The 18445-nt window shown below is 38.7% G+C and overlaps 1 protein-coding gene across 1 annotated transcript in view; it reads left to right on the top strand.

Annotated features, from left to right (window-relative positions):
* Positions 1-18445, top strand: part of LOC148831799 (sodium/potassium-transporting ATPase subunit beta-1-interacting protein 3-like) — a 153593-nt gene that overhangs the window by 89046 nt on the left and 46102 nt on the right. The window lies entirely within an intron of this gene.

Raw genomic sequence — 18445 nt, 5'->3', positions numbered from 1 at the left:
TGGCTCATCCTGTAGGTGCTGCATCTGGCTTTGTCCTTCAGATGTTCACTTTTGACTGTGGTAGATTTCAAAGGATTGTCAGTGTGATGCAGTGGATAGTATTCCTGCCTCGCAGTGTTGGGGCCCTTAGTTCGATTCCAGACCTGGGATAATATCTGCATGGAGATTACAGTACAAGTTCTCCTTGTGTTCCCGTGGGTTTCCTCCAGGTGCTCCCATTTTCTCCCACAGTCCAATGATATAGTGGTACGTTAACTGGCTTCTGGGAAAATGGTCCCTAGTGTAAGTATTTGCGTCTGTGTCCGTGTGTGCTCTGAGGTGGACTAGAGTCCTGTCCAGGGTGTACCCCGCCTTGCATCCTTCGTATGCCAGGATAGGCTCTAGTTCCTCCACGATCCTGAAGTGCATAAAGCGGTTAGAAAAAGGATAAATGGATGGATTTCAGAGAACACACTTTATAAAGAGCTCAGTATGTCACAGAAATTATTGGGAAAACTGTACTTTGCCAAATAAAGAGGTGGAAACCCTTTGACCCAAAGAAGAGCTATTTACTTGAGTGTGTGATTAACATTGAATGGAGAACTCGGAGGAAGCAGTGCCTTTATGACGAAAGTCATTTAATAACTTCTCCCCGGGCAAATAGAATGTTTACATTTGGAAATAATCTTGAATGATCTCGATGAGAAGTATTTAGGAGAGTTTTGTTGATTTATAATGTCCTGTACTTCTGGATTTAAATGAAAGTTTTTTTGTAATTTTAGTATTTGGTTTTATAAATATGTAATAAAAATATATTGTAAATACTATTTTGCCTGCTATGACTTTAACTACTTTTGTTGTACTCTGCAAGAAAATATATTATCGACTATCGTACTGTGGTTATTTTTTCTCATAAGTACTTCAGTATTTTAAAGAATACCAAAACTCAAATTATTTCACAGACACATGAGAATGTGATTTCGATGACTCGGTGTAAAAAGTTTTCTGAAAGAGTGACCTTTTCTTTCTGAATTACAGCTAGATTTTGTCTTAAATTAACTAAGGAGATAATTCAAGTATTTGGGGATTTTACTACCTTGTGTGGATATTTTGCAAAAATCATGAAGTTAAAAGAATAGTTCTCTTAAACCAAATCTCATTTTAAGGTCTCATTTAGAATAGGGCAATATCTTTTAACTGGCTGACTACTTCTCCTGCCTATAGAGTGGAAGTTTAATTTTGGATTAATATAAATTGTTAGAGCCATTCACTGGATCGTAAATTGTGAATTTTTATTCAGACGCCGCGTACTCTGCAACTCACAACTGGCAGCCCACTGAGGCTCAGCAAGTGTGAGCCTGGTCAGTACCTGGATGGGAGACCTCCTGGGAAAAATAGTGGACGGGGACACTATACTGTAAAAAGGCGCCATCCTTCAGATGAGAAATAAAACCGAGGTCCTGATTCTCTGGGGTCATTAAAAACCCCAGGGTGTTTCTCGAAAAGAGTAGGGGTGTAACCCCTGGGCGTCCTGGCCAAATTTCCCATTGGTCCTTACCAATCATGGCCTCCTAATAATCCCCATCTCTGAACTGGCTTCATTACTCTGCTCTCCTCCCCACTGATAGCTGGTGTGTGGTGAGCGTCCTGGCACACTATGGCTGCCGTCGCATCATCCAGGTGGGGCTGCACTTTGGTGGTGGTGGAGAAGAGACCCCATTACCTTTAATGTGGAGTATCCAGAAAAGTGCTATATAAGTGTAAGCAATTATTCTTATTAATCTTATTACTACTCAGCATGGCTGAGAGATGGCTGCCAGGCATCTTGGAAATAAGAACAGCTCAACGTCCTGTGACAGGACAATAGCCTGGTTTTCTAGGATTTTAACCCTTACAGGTATTTTTTTAATTGGGGACACATGAATCAAAATTTATTATGCATCCACCTATTTCTGCCCTTAACGGACAATTCCTGACACCGACAGTTTTGGCCTCAGTGAACGCTTAAGGTTGAAGTGAGTTGCGGACAGGAGGAGTCCATAGACATGTTTCACAGCAGTGAAAGCAATCTTTTCTTTATAGCTGCCTGGCCAGCAGACTGAGCATTCCTTTCCCAAAGAAATATTTCAAGCTAAGAAAATGCCATCGTATAGCTGTTCTGCTTTTCTGTGGCAAGTCGCACCCTCGCAGCTTCTTGCTGGGAAAGAAATGTGAAAATAAACAGAATATTTTCGCGGGTTATGCGGGGAGGGATGGGGTTGCCCCTCCTGGGAAGTGCGGCGGCAGGTTTCCCGCTGTCTCCTTCCACTTCATCAATTACTCCAGCCGAGCTCCCTGCTCCACCATCTGTTTGAGAGCCGGGAGAGTCCCGGCTTGATGGATAGAGGGCCCTCCTGATCCCGCAGAGTGCGTGGAAGCTGCTCTCGTTCGCCGTACCGACAAATGGGCTCAAAGAGAGACGGCCTCTCTCTCTCTCACCCCCCTCCAGCGACAGCCGTGCTGCCGCGCAGGTGGGAGCCGACCACTGTGACTGGCGGAGGGCAGCCCGTACCCAGGAGGCTGGCTGTGTTCCTGGTTTCCTTCGCTCTGGTGCGTGGAGTGCAGGAAAGAACACCGTCATGGAGCACACGCGCGTCTGTGTGCAGCCTGCAAATTCACTGATCCAAAAACAAACAATTGGCTTTGTCCAAGGCACCGATGTGTCAGTTTGGAACCTTTACAGTTTTAAAAGGTGTTTGAATTTATACTCCATAAATCTCTTATGCTTGTGTTTGCATCGTTTCCACATATTGCCGGAATGGAAAGCGAAAATAACAGCAGCTGGACCAGTACATTTTGCAGGCGCTGTATTAGGAGTCCGAGGTATTCCCTTTTGAGTTATTTCCTAGTGGTAATATTTCAAATCCACCAGAACTGGTCTCATCATCACTGTGAGGGGGCTTAAATATCCAATTGAAATGTCTACAGCAGTGCATAACTCTTTTTTTCCCGGGTTTCCACTGCCATGTAAATTGATAAATTATTCATTTAGTTTCAAATTGAGCACAAGGGAAAATCAACGTTGTTAATGGTTTTCAGTCAAGAGCTCCTTATATTGTGCTATCGTTACTTTGACATTGACAGCCTGCCTACCAGCCCAACAAGGTCATTTGAGGGGTATGTGTGTGGCTAAGATTCATTAGTTTGGAGAAAACTATGTATATTTCTTCCTACAGTGAGTTCTGCCATATCTGGAAAGAAATCTGCTGCCACATGAATGCAAACTTATCTTTACCCCCCCAGCAGATAGACCATGATTTTCTATTTTAACAAGTGTTTAAACGTGCAAACACTAGATGCACTTGCAAGTTAGTGTTCTAGTTACAAGGCCGTCTACCAGTCGTGACTGCAGTGTGTTTGGACTTGTATTAGTTTGTCATTCACCCTTCTCACTCAGGTTTTTTAAATGCTTCACATTAAAAAAGACACGACGTTTCTGCCAGTAAGGTGCAGTGCTACTGAAAAGAGAATATCACTGTATTGCTCTGATGAAATAAAGATTTTAGATTTCTGTATGATTTGAGGCACAGGCTAACAGTTGTTGGAATGGAAAAACACTGTGCCTCTAATGGGCTCTTTAGTTTTAACAATCGGTTTTTCAAAGCGCTTGTGACGTAACTATTAGTCTCAAACAGAGGAGATAACAAGGGGTCCTGATACAAATATTCAAAATCCTCAAAGGCATTGATGGTCAACCCATTGTAATAAATTTAAAACCAAAAACGGGGAGCACTTTTTACCAAGAGGTCTGTGGGAGTATAGAAAAAAACCACCCAGCCCTGTGAAAAAAACAGATGGATGAGATTCTTAGATCAATTAGCTACTAAGTGCTAAGTGGGCTGGATGAGGTTTCCTTTCATTTGTTACATGTATTCTGCTCCTTTTATGACCTACTAACTGAAACTTATTCTTTGATTTACAAAGACTAATGATTAATGGAAATAAGGCTGGATATTGTTGAGATATTTCAACAGACATGCAAGATAAATAGGATCATTTTATTTAAAAAGCAGCCAGAGAAGCAATTTTGCCACTTATTGTGTTGTCATAGTTGCACTAATGTTTACATGTTTTTGTTATTGATGGTTTTAATAAACTGTGGTCATATACGGTAACTCACATCATAGTAAAAATACTCTGTAATTCAGTTGCTGGGAAAGATAGCTGAGTAGGAAAAAATGTAATTTTCTGATGCATAAACATGGTTCCCTGTGGCAGAGAAGTACAAAATTGCAACCAGATCTTAAATATTTTACATTTATACTAGATTTTGAAAGCAGAACAGTATACAAATTTGTTAATGATGGCCACTCACAAACATATTCAAGTAACAAATGGATTTGTTTTATTTGTTTATTATTTACTGGTGTTGGAACACAATCCAACACAATGATTGGAACACTTATTATTCTAGCTAATATATTACGTGAGGTACTAAGCCTATCACTGTATCACTGCATTTGTCTTTAAATTAGGTCACAATGCTTTTTTTAAATGTTGCATGCGTCATGATTTATTTCTGTTACTGGTTGACTTAAACTCCTGAGAAGGATTGTTTTCCCCTAAAAACATTTCTGTTTAAAAAAATATTGAACAGTGAAATCAATACTACATGAGTAATGGGAAGTTAAAACGGTGCTATTACATGTATTAAAACAAATGTAATACAAAAAAATATGGTATAGATGCATTGTATCAAGCATTTTTAAATACTACATACAGGTATGTTCCCTGTATACACAGTTCCTTCCATATTTATTAATGCAGTAATTTAAGGAGCTTCTTCCTTGCAACACCAGTTACAGTATAAATACCAGATACGGGGTTGAACAGAAGAAGCCTCTTTAGACAAACTGCAAATAGAGGTGACTCAAACATTGATTTTGCGAAACATCAATTGAATGACAATTTTAGGACAAGTTTATCATCTTTGGCATAAACAAGGCATGTGGAAAACACACTCATGCCCACTGTGAAATATTATAGGGAAGGTCTGTTATGTTTTGGGGCTTGGTCAAGAAAGAGGAAATCATTAACTCCAACATGAACTGGAATTTTTGGCCAGACATCTTATTTTCTGCTAAGAAGCTCAAGCATGGTTGAAAATGGACATACAGGTACCAGCATAACAATGAACCAAAGAGAAAAAGGTACACCCAACAGCACACAAAATACTCTTGATTCCTAAGATAAACATTTATTGAAGTAATCATATTTACTGTACTTTCCACATAAAAGAGAGGCAGCTTTGCCACCATAAAGCCTGATCTTGTTAAGCAAGAATGGGCTTGGTCAGGTTTTGGAAGGCTGAACCTGAGAGCAAATCAGGGTGCTGGTGTAAGTTATGATGGCAGAACAGTAGGTATCACTCTTCCTTTTTGGTTTTGTCCATAAGGTCACACAAACGGTTAAATGGTTAATATTATACAGATGCAGCCATTCAAAGTGCGCGTCACAGACACGTACCGCAGGTGACGTCGCTCAGTATGACGCAAGATGACGCGTGGCACCGCAGTACGTGATTGGTTGACCGACAGGGGCACTCGTGGTCCGTTGGTCTGTCGTAGAAAGACTTACAGTAAAAACGTCTTTGCTGTGCCCGTTGTAGATATTGAATTTTACCACTGAAGGGAAATCTTAGTAGCTGAGCATAAAAAGAATAGGAGCATACTGTAACGCGTGTGAAGGCCATAAACGATATTAATTTTGGAACATAAACATACAGTATATACTGTAGCTGGTCTTGGTACTTTAAAGAAAAAAATACACACCAGTATTCCATTTCTCCCTAAACATTTTAAGCTTTGAAGTCTTTAACTAACATGATACCGGAGTCAACAAGCATACTTTTAGAATTTGATTAAAAGGGAATATAATATGGAATCGCGTATCTAAAGAATTTAATAACGGTATTCGTGTGCTGCGACAGGGCTGTGTAGGGCTTTTTCGCCTGCCTGTTCATGCGAGCTGTCTTCTAGCCGACTGGTCTAGGTGCGTGACTAGCAACTGGGAGGTTGTGTGATCGAATCCAGCTGGTGCCGGACTTTTCTTTTAACAAACATTTCTTCGAAAAAATAGAATAGCGATATTATGGACAATAAATTGACTTTTATATTTCAAAATATCGCAACATGAACGATATTTGCGATATTTTGAACATATCTTCCCTTCTGACAGCGGTTCCTCCTTCTATTGTGTGTGTGTGTGCAACAGAGTAAATTTTTATAGAGAAATGGAGGCTGGACAGTATGCGTTACAATATAAACATTTATATTGATTTAAATCGTGTTCTGATTTAAATCGCAAACGCGTGTTTAATTATGTGTTTTTTAATCATAATCAGGCTAATGCATTTCTACATTTTCTGTATGAACCAGCTTAGAGGTTCATACAGAAAGACAGCTTGTGTTTAAATTGAGTGTAAGGTAATTTATGCTTCTAAAGTCATGGTCAGCATTTATTATTGTACTGTGCTGTAAACTTTTTCTGTGCCTAGTCACATTATTTTATAGCGTTTTTATTGCGTTATTAAATCCGGTGGCGCTGTGTGTTAGAGTAGTTTCCTGACTCCCTTGTCACATGGTCTGTGATTGAATCCCATAGAACTATGACTTTATTTTTTAACAAACATTTCTTTGAAAAAATGAAACGTTTCCCTTGGTCAGAGATTAAATAAAACCTCACTCGCACCAAACAAATTTATATTTCTAAATATCACAAAATACGTTCATTGTCTTCCAATCGAGTCGAGTTGACATTGGAAGCCTGCCACACCCGGACTGTTAAACCAACGCATTAGCACGTCAAAGCCCATCGAGGGTATTGAGCCAGTATTGCCTTTAGTATTCCCCCCTCTCCCCTCAATTCAATTCAATTCAAGGTGTTTTATTTGCATGACAGATGGGTACAAGCAGTGTTGGGTATGTATATTGTAACGCTTACGGCAGACAGGCACTGTGTAAGAGCCGGCGCACCAGAGCAGCGCACCGAGGGAGCGTCTGCATTTCTAACTTAGTTTTTAAAATTAGTCAAGCAATATGAAGCATCTCCTTTTACTTAGTGCCTGAGCATAAAAAGAATAGGAGCATACTGCAACGCGTGTGAAGTCCATAAACGATATTAATTTTGGAACTTAAACATACAGTATATGGCTGGTCTCGGTACTTTAAAGAAAACATACACACCAGTATTCCATTTCTCCTAAACATTTTAAGCATCGAAGTCTTTAACTAACGCGATACCGGAGTCAACAAGCATACTTTTAGAATTTGATTAAAAGGGAATATAATATGGAATCGCGTATCTCAAGAAATTAATAACGATATAATTATATTCATGTTGCAAAAGAACTGCAACGGACATAAAAACTCCCTTGCTTTTAACAGAGCGTTCCATAATTTCTAACTACGAAAATGCCAGGTGAAAGGATTTGTAAACATATTTTGTTAAAGCAAGTCAGAACCCATTCAGAGCCTACATTACATTTTAGCGTTTCATTCTGAGCAGAAGACCCTCACACCTGAAGAAGGGGGAGGTGTTTTTCGCTGGAAATCTCGCCTGCTTCTACTTTACAACCGGAGTGCTGGCTGTGACGAATTAAACCGGTATTACAGGTTACAATCACAGACCATGTGACATGGGAGTCAGGAAACTAACACAGCGCCACCAGATTTGATAACGCTATGAAAACGCTATAAAATAATGTGACTAGGCACAGAACAAGTTTACAGCACAGTACAAAAATGCTGACCATGACTTTAGAAGCATAAATTGCCTTACACTCAATTTAAACACAAGCTGTCTTTAGCCCTCTAAGGTGGTTCATACAGAAATGTAGAGATCCAGGCTCAGAACACACAGCTTCATTAGCGAATACATATGGAGGATAACTAGAGAAGACGTTTTACAGAGGATGGATTTTTAGAAACATCCCATCAGTGACATCACTGAAGTCAACTCCTAGGTACTGTAACTGTCGTGTGGATAGTTTCACAAGAATCAGACAAAGGTTTAAGCATCGCTTGTTCTAGATAAAACTGCAAAAAAAAACAACAACCCATAATGTACTTCTTTGCGGCTCTGTTTGCCCAAATCATATATTCACAACGTGAAATCTAGAAAATAATATTACGTAACCAAAATCCGCAATATGGAAACAGAACCTGTGTAATTGTTGATAGATGATGTACTCGTAACATTTTTTCAAGACGAACTACAACATTTAAAAAATGACTTGTATGTACTTGATATCTCTAATCAATCCACGGGTCCCAGCACGAAACGAAAGTAAAACGCATACCGTTTCGCGCTTCTTATTAGTTGCTCAAAAGTAATTTGACCGTATGAAATGCATAATATAAACCTAGAAACATATACGTGAGTAGTACTTAAGCACTGTAGTATCGGTGTTAAGACATACCTCTCAAATACTGTAAATCAAGTTAAAAATATCTCAAGATTCTGGTCATAATGAAACCATGTTTCGTGTATGTTTTCTTTAAAGTACCGAGACCAGCCATATACTGTATGTTTATGTTCCAAAATTAATATCGTTTATGGCCTTCACACGCGTTGCAGTATGCTCCTATTGTTTTTATGCTCAGCTACTAAGATTTCCCTTCAGTGGTAAAATTAGATATGAATATTCAATACTTAAACGGGCACAGTTAAGACATTAAATATACATATACATACTGTATACAGTACAGTTTGCATACGGTAATATGTTTATGTCCCTAAATCAATCTCTTTTATGAGCATGTGAAAGGCATGGTGAATCACTGTACTTTGCATGATTGGAAAAAAATGCGTGATTGCGAAATGCTGTGGCGTTACTTTTACAAAGACGGTCAATGAAAAAAAGAATGTGGACCAGGGCAATACTTTGAGTTTACAGCTTGTCCAAGGTCATTTATTATTAATACTATTATTAATATCTTCGTTAAAGACTTTGATGGCTACAGCTCAAACATGAGAGGTTGAGCTTTATTAGCTCCACCTTGCGGAAATTCCGGATACTATTATTTTGCTAGCGGTATTTACCGGTAACTCGCGGTATTTACCGGTAGCTTGCGGTAGACTGCGTACAGCGTACCGGAAAATAATGCGGTATCGCCCGCGCATTTTGAATGGCTGCATCTGTACTTTAAACTCACAATATGCAACAATCATTATGACACCTTGTGTGTTATAGAACTGACTATTGTAACATAACTTAGGTAAAGGGAATACTGAGTAGTCCGCAAAGATAAGGATGAGACAACCTTGTTTTGACCAAGATCATGAAACAGTGTTATTTTTTAGACTTAACTGTATGTCGACTTACAGCTGGACAAATTCTAAGTTCTGTAACTATCGCTCCACTGTGGCTCTAGCAAGGTTGGGGGCAGTTTGTTGGGTAGTCATCTCTCCACGTGAAGCTTAGGAGGTGAAAGACAGTGAAACAGCCTCTACAGCAGCTGCAATACATATAATTTAAGATTTTTTATATTCCAAGTGCTTCTCCAGGGAGTGTTTGTCACAACACATGTACTGTAAGCCCAGGAAATCCAAAACATCTCCTCAGTATGGTGACGGGATGAAGTGCTGTCCAGCAGATGAAACATTAAGCTAAGATCTAAAATATCTTTGACCTCTAAACATTCCTATGCAATATTTGGTGCTTACACTGATCCCCTAGCTAAATCCTAGGTCAGCCTACTTAAATTTCCACCATAGTTAAACTGGCTGAGGTAGAATGATTGTCACACAGGACCCAGGATCCTCTTCTGAAGTGCAGTGTGGCAGGTTTGTATGGTAGCCAAGTGTCGAGGATCTGCACACATTAACCCCCTTATTAACCTGAATTTGGCGATGACTGAACCAAACGTATTATTTTAACTCCTTTTAACCTGAACCTGGTCTGTCATTTGAAAGCCTAAAACCTTCTCGTTATATACGAGTAGTGGCAGTGGAATTTTCTCAACTCGGTTGTTACCTTACTGGCACAACACAACACAGTAACAACCAAGGCTGCTAGCCTTCTCCGGCTCTGCATAATCTCATAACCCAAAGTTTCCCCTTGAAAATAATAACCCAAAGTCTCCCCATAAGACTTACAACCAACAATCCCACTGCTAGACTGTCCGAACTAAGAGTCTTACCGCAAGACTCTACTAACCAACAGTCTCACCAATCCCCTAATAACCACTTGCGCAATGAGATATTGCATTTCCTCCCTGTTTCTGGAGTGTTTTGATGCCGCCCCCTGGCAATTTAATCCAGTTTTGACACTCAGTAGGCAGTTGCTATGTTACATGCTCCGGGCAAGATCTGTACTTCCGTAGTGGATAAAGTGTGTATATGTAAAGTACTTTGGGACAAATGTAAATAAAAAGTTTTATACTCATGCAAGAAATCACATTGTGAACTCTTGTATCAGTACAAAGTTCTTCAAGCTTTTCAGTATCGTGGAAATCATTCATCAATCATGGTGTTTTTTCATCTTGCAGGTGATCTTTAGAGAAACCGTAGTCGGCATCATTTGTCATTTTTGTCATTTTTGACATTTGTCAAAGTCCACACTCTCCGAAGCTAGCCAACACCTTTTTTCAGCCATTAATTCAGGCAGATTTATAGATTTCCTGTCGATTTATTGAAGATAACCTGCTCAAATATGTCACCATAAGTTATCAGTTACCCATTACACAACCCAACATGAAAGTTGTCCATGTGTTTCTTTGAGAACATGTTTCCCAGTGTGCAATGAACAAGGTCTTACAGTGGAGATTGTGACACATTTTTACATCATAAAGAAAAATGGCTGCTGCTCTAAGACTGTCAAATAACATCCCACCCTATATAAGATCTTGCAAGTCAGATATGAGATCTTGAGCACTTTTGAATCCTCTTAAACCTCATTTCATACTCCAGATTTAATTAACTGTGCATGCTCATCTATTTTAATTGTACAGTACCTTAATACCGTATAATACTTAATACTTACTGTATATCATAAAATTTGCTGTAGAATTTTTAAAAAATCACTGTGCCAAGTGAATACAATCTCAGCTTCCTTTGTTTCCTCCATGTACAGTACTTGTCATGATTGTAGTCCCTCCCCCTTAAGGGCACTCCGGCTCTTTCACTTCTGGCTTGATTTTGTGCATCTGCCTTCAATTCAGCCCGTCTTAAAAGCCAGACACTCACTCTGTTCCGGGCTCTGCATTGGTTCCTGTACCAGGCGAGTCCGGGACCTGTAGCGCCTGGTCCTGTTCCCCCCTTCCCCCCCCCCCCGACCCTCAACCGGATCCCGCTCCAGTTTTTAATCCCGTTTGTCTTCGTCTCTGATGGACCACCTGGCTCTGGACATTTGCCAAGTCATTTCCCTTTGGACTCCCTTTTGGACAGTTTGCCTTGGATTCACCCCCCCGAACACCAGCGCACCATGGACACGCCCCCTGTTTTCATTCCCGACTCCTGCATGCTTTTTTCCCCGTGTTTTTCTCACTCTACCCCGGATTGTGTCGTCTGCATAGGGTCCGGAAAGAACGCCTCCGTTACAGTACTCTCTATTCCAAGGAGTCATGTTTTCACACAAGTAAATGATCTCATAAACCAACAAAATATATGCACTATTATACTGTCCACTTAAGAGGATGATTTCATAAAAGCTGATGATTTAAATTCTCCATTTCAAAATCAGGACTAAGATTTATAGGTGTACCCATTCTTTCCACTTTGTATTCTTTGTATATTCAATAGAGTTGCACTGCTTTGGTTGGGCATATATAGAGTGGACACTCATACAAAGGCTTCAGTTGAGTAAATGAGAAGAGAATAAAGACCAAATACAGTTGCTATTGCACTCCCAGAAGTCTAAAATTGTACATTATATTGTTCTGAGCTCTGTAGCAAGAATAAGAAAATTGCAATTTATTTTATACTACATTTCCCTTCTTTTGTGAGCAATCAGAAATTATCCTGCTTTTCATTACCTGAAGCCCTGTTCAAGCATGACAAAGTTTAATGGGGATATTTATGTGGTACTACCACAGCCCTTCGAATCCTTACTGTTAAATTTAGAGGATAGTTTGATTCTGGATCTCAGTGCCCCATTTGATTTCTTGTTTCTGGCAATTTCCACACTGCATGAGACATTTCCTTACAAACGTATACCCAAGTGTGCAAAGAACAAGTTGGGTGTTCAAAATAATGGAATTTCATTTAGGCCTACATTAAGAAAAAAAAACCCTGCAGCTGCATTCTCATTCTCCTTAAACAGAATGAGGAGGTGATGGAAAAAAAAATTATCCAGGTGTGCAGGGAACAATGTCATACAATTTAGGTCTTGACACATTTTCAGATCATAAAGAAGTGAAAAATGGTAGAATGTAGTCACATTATTCACTGGCTTGTTCTCTAAAATTGCAGTTCACGATAGGACCCAGTTCAAACAAAGGTTAAAAAAAAACAAAGGACAGTTAAGAATTTGGTAAAGATGAAAAGTAGTAATAATTTCCAACTTTGTGTATTGAGAAAGCAGAAATAGAAGTTTACTTTGACAATTCTACATTTCACCATTGAGAAACAGGGAGAGCTTATTAATATGCACCTAATTCATAATGAATGCTTACTCTTAAAAACACTGAAAGTTGTTCATTACAAAAATACTACTATAACTCATAATAATAGATTGATTGTTGTATAGGTAAATGTCAATGCTTCTTAAATCCAGGCCCATTTTATTTTTACTACAAATTATGTAATTACGGATTAAACATCTAGAACTGAAATCATACTAGTTGTCTTACAGTTTTTACACATATCCATAGTATATTGAGATGGGCAAGTGTTTCCAGTTTTAAATTAAAATGCATATTATTTAAGAATATTAATATATTAATATTTTTATATTGCTAAATGATAAAAAAGCAGGATTTACAGTATTTACTCATTTAGAACTCATAATAATTCTAGACAAAGATGTTAGGTTTGGAGAACAGGACAGCTGAATATACTGTATCATTAAATTCATTGTTGGTTTATGTTTTGCATTGACAAAACTATCTTAAGTTTTTTTTGGTGGAGAACAATGAAAAATACTTAAGAGGGTTAAGAGGAGTTTCATTCTTTTGCCTTTCATTCTAAAAGTACTTCCAGTTATTGGCATTTGAATTAACCTCCACTTATAGTTTCTGTCATGTACAGTATGGGAATTAATAAAAATAGCTTCAGTCCTTCTATTCATTTCTGCCAATACAAACAAATGTTACATGGGAAAAGCAATTATTACAGGGGAAAGGCCAGTGAAAAGATTCAAACATTATATTACACTTGTGTGCTGGTGGCAGATTTATAAGACAAATCTGTTGACAGGTCTGCCTGACACTAATTCCTGTCAATAGTTCTGAGTTGTAACAATTAAATTCAAGAAATCTCTTGACAGGATGGAATTGCAGGATTTGGCATTTCATTCAGTATTCATTCAGCTGTGGTTTAGCATTTGTTTGGATTCTACTTATTACATGAGTGTCCTTCATGGATTAGCCTAGAAAACAACTGCACTAAACACGACTGTCAAATTTGAATGCATGTTGTGCAGAAAGAATGCAGAGGCCTGCTGCTTTTCTACTGTTTATAAAATGTTGTTTTTCTTCCATCCGTCTGTCCATTTTCTAACCACTTCATCCAGTTCAGGGGTCAAGGGGGAGCTGGAGCCTGTCCCAGCAGGAGCAAGGTGGGACACCATCACAGGCAGACACAGACACATAAACGCTCGCACCACAACTCATTTTTTCAGAAGCCAATTAACCTACCAATATGTCTTTGAATTACGGGAGGAAACTGGAGCACCGAGAGGAAACCTATGTGGATGAACTCTACACAGACCGCACTCCACCGTACCACTCAAGTGCCTTGTCATAATCTTTTTCATAAGTGATGATAAATGGTAACCCAGAAAGATATATTCACGTTCCATTTGACAAAACTTTTTACATTTGTTTTCCTTTCTATACTTCTCCACCCAATTTGAATTTCCGAGTCCCTGCGAATGCTTTTAACAGAAATGTCTGTGAGTCTTGTGGTGTCTGAGGGAGATTTTACACTGATCGGGGGAATTGTGCAGCTTTTCTCTTCTCTTTCAGCCACCTTGCATTTTCTTGTGGTTTTGAGAAATGAACATTTAAAAAAACTGCAGTTCATTTACAGTTTTTACCTGGGGAGGTGTGGTGACATGGCAGCACATTTTACTCACAGCTTCTGGGTACCGGGTTCGATTCAGAACTGGGGTGCTTTCTTCCTGGAGTTTGCGTGTTCCCATGTTTGTGTGAGTATTCTCCAGGTTTCCCTGGATTCCTACTGCCTTCCAAACATAAAGGCATGAGCTGCAAATGAAACTGAATAAGTTTCCCTAAACTGTTCCCTCTTTAGAACAAGGCTTTGACAATGGAAGCCTGTTTTTAATGAAATCAATGCAGTTGGAATCCAAAGACACTATGAGTTTGGTTGCAAAACAGACAGACTTAATTGTTTTGAGCTTTCAAGACTTTTTCCCTTGGTGATGCAGAGTTTTTGCTGTTAATTCACCAGGCAGTTTTAAGCCTTGATTCTGACTGTGGGAAGCAAACTAATTCCTTCACTCTAATAAGCTCTGAGCATCCATAGTTCCTCAAGAAGAGTTCCCATACATTTTTACTAATTGCAGATTTTCTGTTAGATGAATGGATATTACCTGGCCTGCCCTCTGTGTGGCAGATACAATCAATTACTCGCTGCCAGTTTTATTGGAAAAGTGTGCCTTTTCTTTGTTTGCCACTTAAGTATTAATTATTCTGTCTGGAAAGCTAGCAAAGCATGACATACAATAATTACAGAATGAGTGTACATTCATTAAAAATACCTTCAGAAGCAAATGTACGGTATACATTGACTAGCACAATAATTACTCTTTACTGTAGCTGTTGTATTCAGTATAAGGAAACAGTGTATTTCCAGTACTGAACCATGGATGCTTACATTTTCATTATTTTATTCCTTTTTCTAAATAATGACAATAGAAATTGGTCCATTGTGAGTTTATCCTTCTGTTTTTACTGTATTGTTTGTGTTTTTGTTCTGCCAAATATGTATTTTCCTTTTAAGAAATTTCTAGTAATACCGACAGAGACACAACCACAGGACCTGCATTAAACCTAAGATGATCCTAGCAATGCTGTTAGAATGCTTAGGTGGTACAACCTATTGATAGTGCTTGATACTTTAATTTGCAGTAGACTCTCTGAGACAATTAAATTCAAATGTTTAGAAAAAGCAGTCTGCTTTATCGCATTTAAAAGGGCATCCTTGGAACCTTTGAGGTTAACCAGTCTGCTGGCAGCATACTGCCTGTTACAAATGAAGCTGAGCTGAGCCAGGATAACTGCTGCTTTCACTGCTGCTGGTAGCTACTATGAGCAGCTGATAGGCAAGACATTGACTAAGCTAGACTACATAAACAGCATCAGAGTATTGAGTGATGGAGGTCGTTTTGGTCCGTGTGATTGAATTCAGAGTGAACAATGTGAGACTTTCTAATTCATTATGGCCTTAAGGGAGACAGGGAAAAAGCTCTACCTTCCAGGTTGAATAACCAGACATACTGTTTACGAGGCCTTTTGTCATAAACCAATCTTCTCCATTTTTCTTTTTGTTTAAAACATATTTGAACACGAGAAGAAGGCAGATGGTCCTCACGGCTTGTTTAATTTTTAGTAACTGCTTTATCTAAGGATCTCATCCAGGCTTTTCTTGGAAGAGGGTAGGGAAATGCCAGTTATTCTCAGTTTTACACAGACCTTTTCCTTAGTTTCCTTAGTTGTGTCCTCTGGTTTATGTGTCCTAAAGACATTTTTATTGTGGTCGTGAACAAAAACATGCTCTTTTTATTTGTCAATCTTTTAAAAAGACATTTCTGCCACTAAGGCAATGAGCTATACAGCTGATTTAGTAAAATCTTGTTTTTTTCCAAAATGTTTTTTTTTAAATAAAAAATACTGTATTTAACACGCTCTTTATATTTGTCTTTTATCAAAAAATGTTTGCAGTGTTATGATGTACTAAAATACTCCTATTAAAAGATAGTATTCATTTGATTGTTTATATTTTACACATACCGCAAGCAATTACATCAGAAATACCCACAAAATAGCTCAGTTGAATATTTCCTTCATTTGCATTATTTTCTTTTATCCATCACATTTTAAGTTACACTTCAGTATTTTAATATATTCCCTAAAAACCTCATTATGTTAATGGGATATTGTGCAGTGAAATTGCTTTGCATTGCTTTGCATTTGCATTTAATTGTCTCCTTCCTGAATTGTATAAATGCACCCTTTTGTCACATTTATGTAAGATGCATTTTGAAAATCACTTTAATTACTTGTTTTTTGTTTGCGAAGATGGTTCTTTGCTGCAACTGGAGGCTTTTTTCTGAATCTGTTTTTTTCTCTCTCTCTCTTTGGGTTCAGTATCCATGTCATTTGAACGTATTTGAAAACAATCATTTTCTTTAAAAGGCAAAACAAAAAAGTATGTTATATGTAATAATGTTACAAAGACATAATACAGTAATAATAAAACTATCGTTTTATTGAGAATATGCTAAATTGCACTCCTCTGTGATCTTCCATGTTGTTTCTGTTGCCAGTGGTCAAACTGCGATTTTAATATGCACTTGTGATCACCTCACATAATCTAGCTGCATAAGGGGGAGAAGAAGAGTGACTGAATCTTCTCAAGCAATATGTTCAATCTGCTTTTTGGTTTAATTAGTATGTTAAAGCCATTCATTGCCATTAAAGGCTGATTATACATGCTTGCTCTTAATGGAAACCTGCTTAAGCTCCAGGAAACCCTGGAGGGAAAGCATCTTCAGCTCTTAAAGGCCTGCTCCTGTTGAGAATGACCTCGAAATCTTCTACTCCATTTCATCAGCTCTCCAGGGTTCCAGCACTTTCGGACTTTTTCGCACAGCAGCTCAGAGTCTTTTTATCCGCACAGAATCCACAAAGTTAAATAAACCCGTAAAGCTTTCTGGAACGAGAATATTTTTCATTCTTGGGATTTTAGCAGAGAGGACATATTCATGAAGCAGCTAGGAATTGGAGCACATCGTCCTAGATGTCTCTCAAGCAGACATGGAATGCCTCTTGCTCTAATTCTCAAGATTAAGCTTTTAACTGACAATGAAATGAGTTTGGTTTTAGCAAAATATCCTGATTTTCTGAAACCATATGTGGGAAAGAATCAGAAAATGAAAATACTGGCTGTGGCTAATTCAGAATTCTCTGTAAGACTTTGTTGGTCCAATTAATGAAGCAACACTGCGCCATAACTGGAAAGCCACTATTATTTTGACTCTTTGAGTTTCAGAAAGTGTTCCAGCCACCTCAAATAGATCAGTCCCACAACAGTTGCACAGTGGCTTTTAATTGCCTGGTATTAAGCTTTTATCTCAAAAGATAGTCAGAAGTAGATCTTAGGTTCCAATTTGTTTAGCTATTTTGCCAGAGCCTGCTTTTTCCTGTGCGTTAGTAATTAAGACAGTCATTAGTGATTATCTTATGCCACTTTTGTGCCACTTCACATAGCCTGTTCCAGTCTCGTTACGGCCCAGAGCCTTCTTCTGTAAAATAAAAAACACATGAGCTGCATTTCTGTAAACAGTCAACCTCTCTCATTGGAAAGGAACAGGTAAAGGTTTATTCCATGCTGAAAATAAAAAAAGAGACGCAACATCTTGGTTGTGGATTCTTCTTTGGGTGACCGATTTGAACTTCTCTCATGACTGTCTATCCTTGACTACCATCAATTCTGTGTGCTGTATTCTAAACTAATGCTTAAGCCTAGGGTTGGCTGAAAGTTAATGTTGATTTCTTTTATACTTGTGCCATCCATTGGACTGCTGAGATAGAAATGTTTGGTTTAATGTTGCTCTTGGAGCAGAGGTCTATAGGGCACAAGAAGCTGAAAGAGTTCTTGGCATAAGTGATGGGGTCAACGTAGTCAGATGCTCACGGACAGCGCTCTGACACGATGGTTCTGGAGATAATAGCTTTTGTACAGTTGCCTTTCTCTTCGTTATCATAAATGCCATGCGCTGACATCTCTGGCAGGGACACGCCATTCATGGGACAGTGCCACAAATGTCAGGGGGTAATTCAAGTGAGATTCTGCCCTTTGCTGGTCTGGCACAGGCAGGGAATTACTGAGCACACACATCACCATCACTGCCTCTCGCTTACACATATACTGAGAGAAGCATACAGTATACATATAGAAAGAGGCAGTGATGGCAATAACAGTTCCCAGTAAACCATTTCCCCTTAAGTAAAAGCAGTTTAGTGGTGAAGTTTGAGCAGGGAACCAAACATTAAATGCTTCGTGCCCCTCTATGCTAATGTGA

This window comes from Atractosteus spatula, chromosome 6, assembly GCF_055471065.1.
Source record: "Atractosteus spatula isolate fAtrSpa1 chromosome 6, fAtrSpa1.hap1, whole genome shotgun sequence".
NCBI classification, from domain to species: domain Eukaryota; kingdom Metazoa; phylum Chordata; class Actinopteri; order Semionotiformes; family Lepisosteidae; genus Atractosteus; species Atractosteus spatula.
This window is presented reverse-complemented; position numbering and strand designations above follow the sequence as displayed.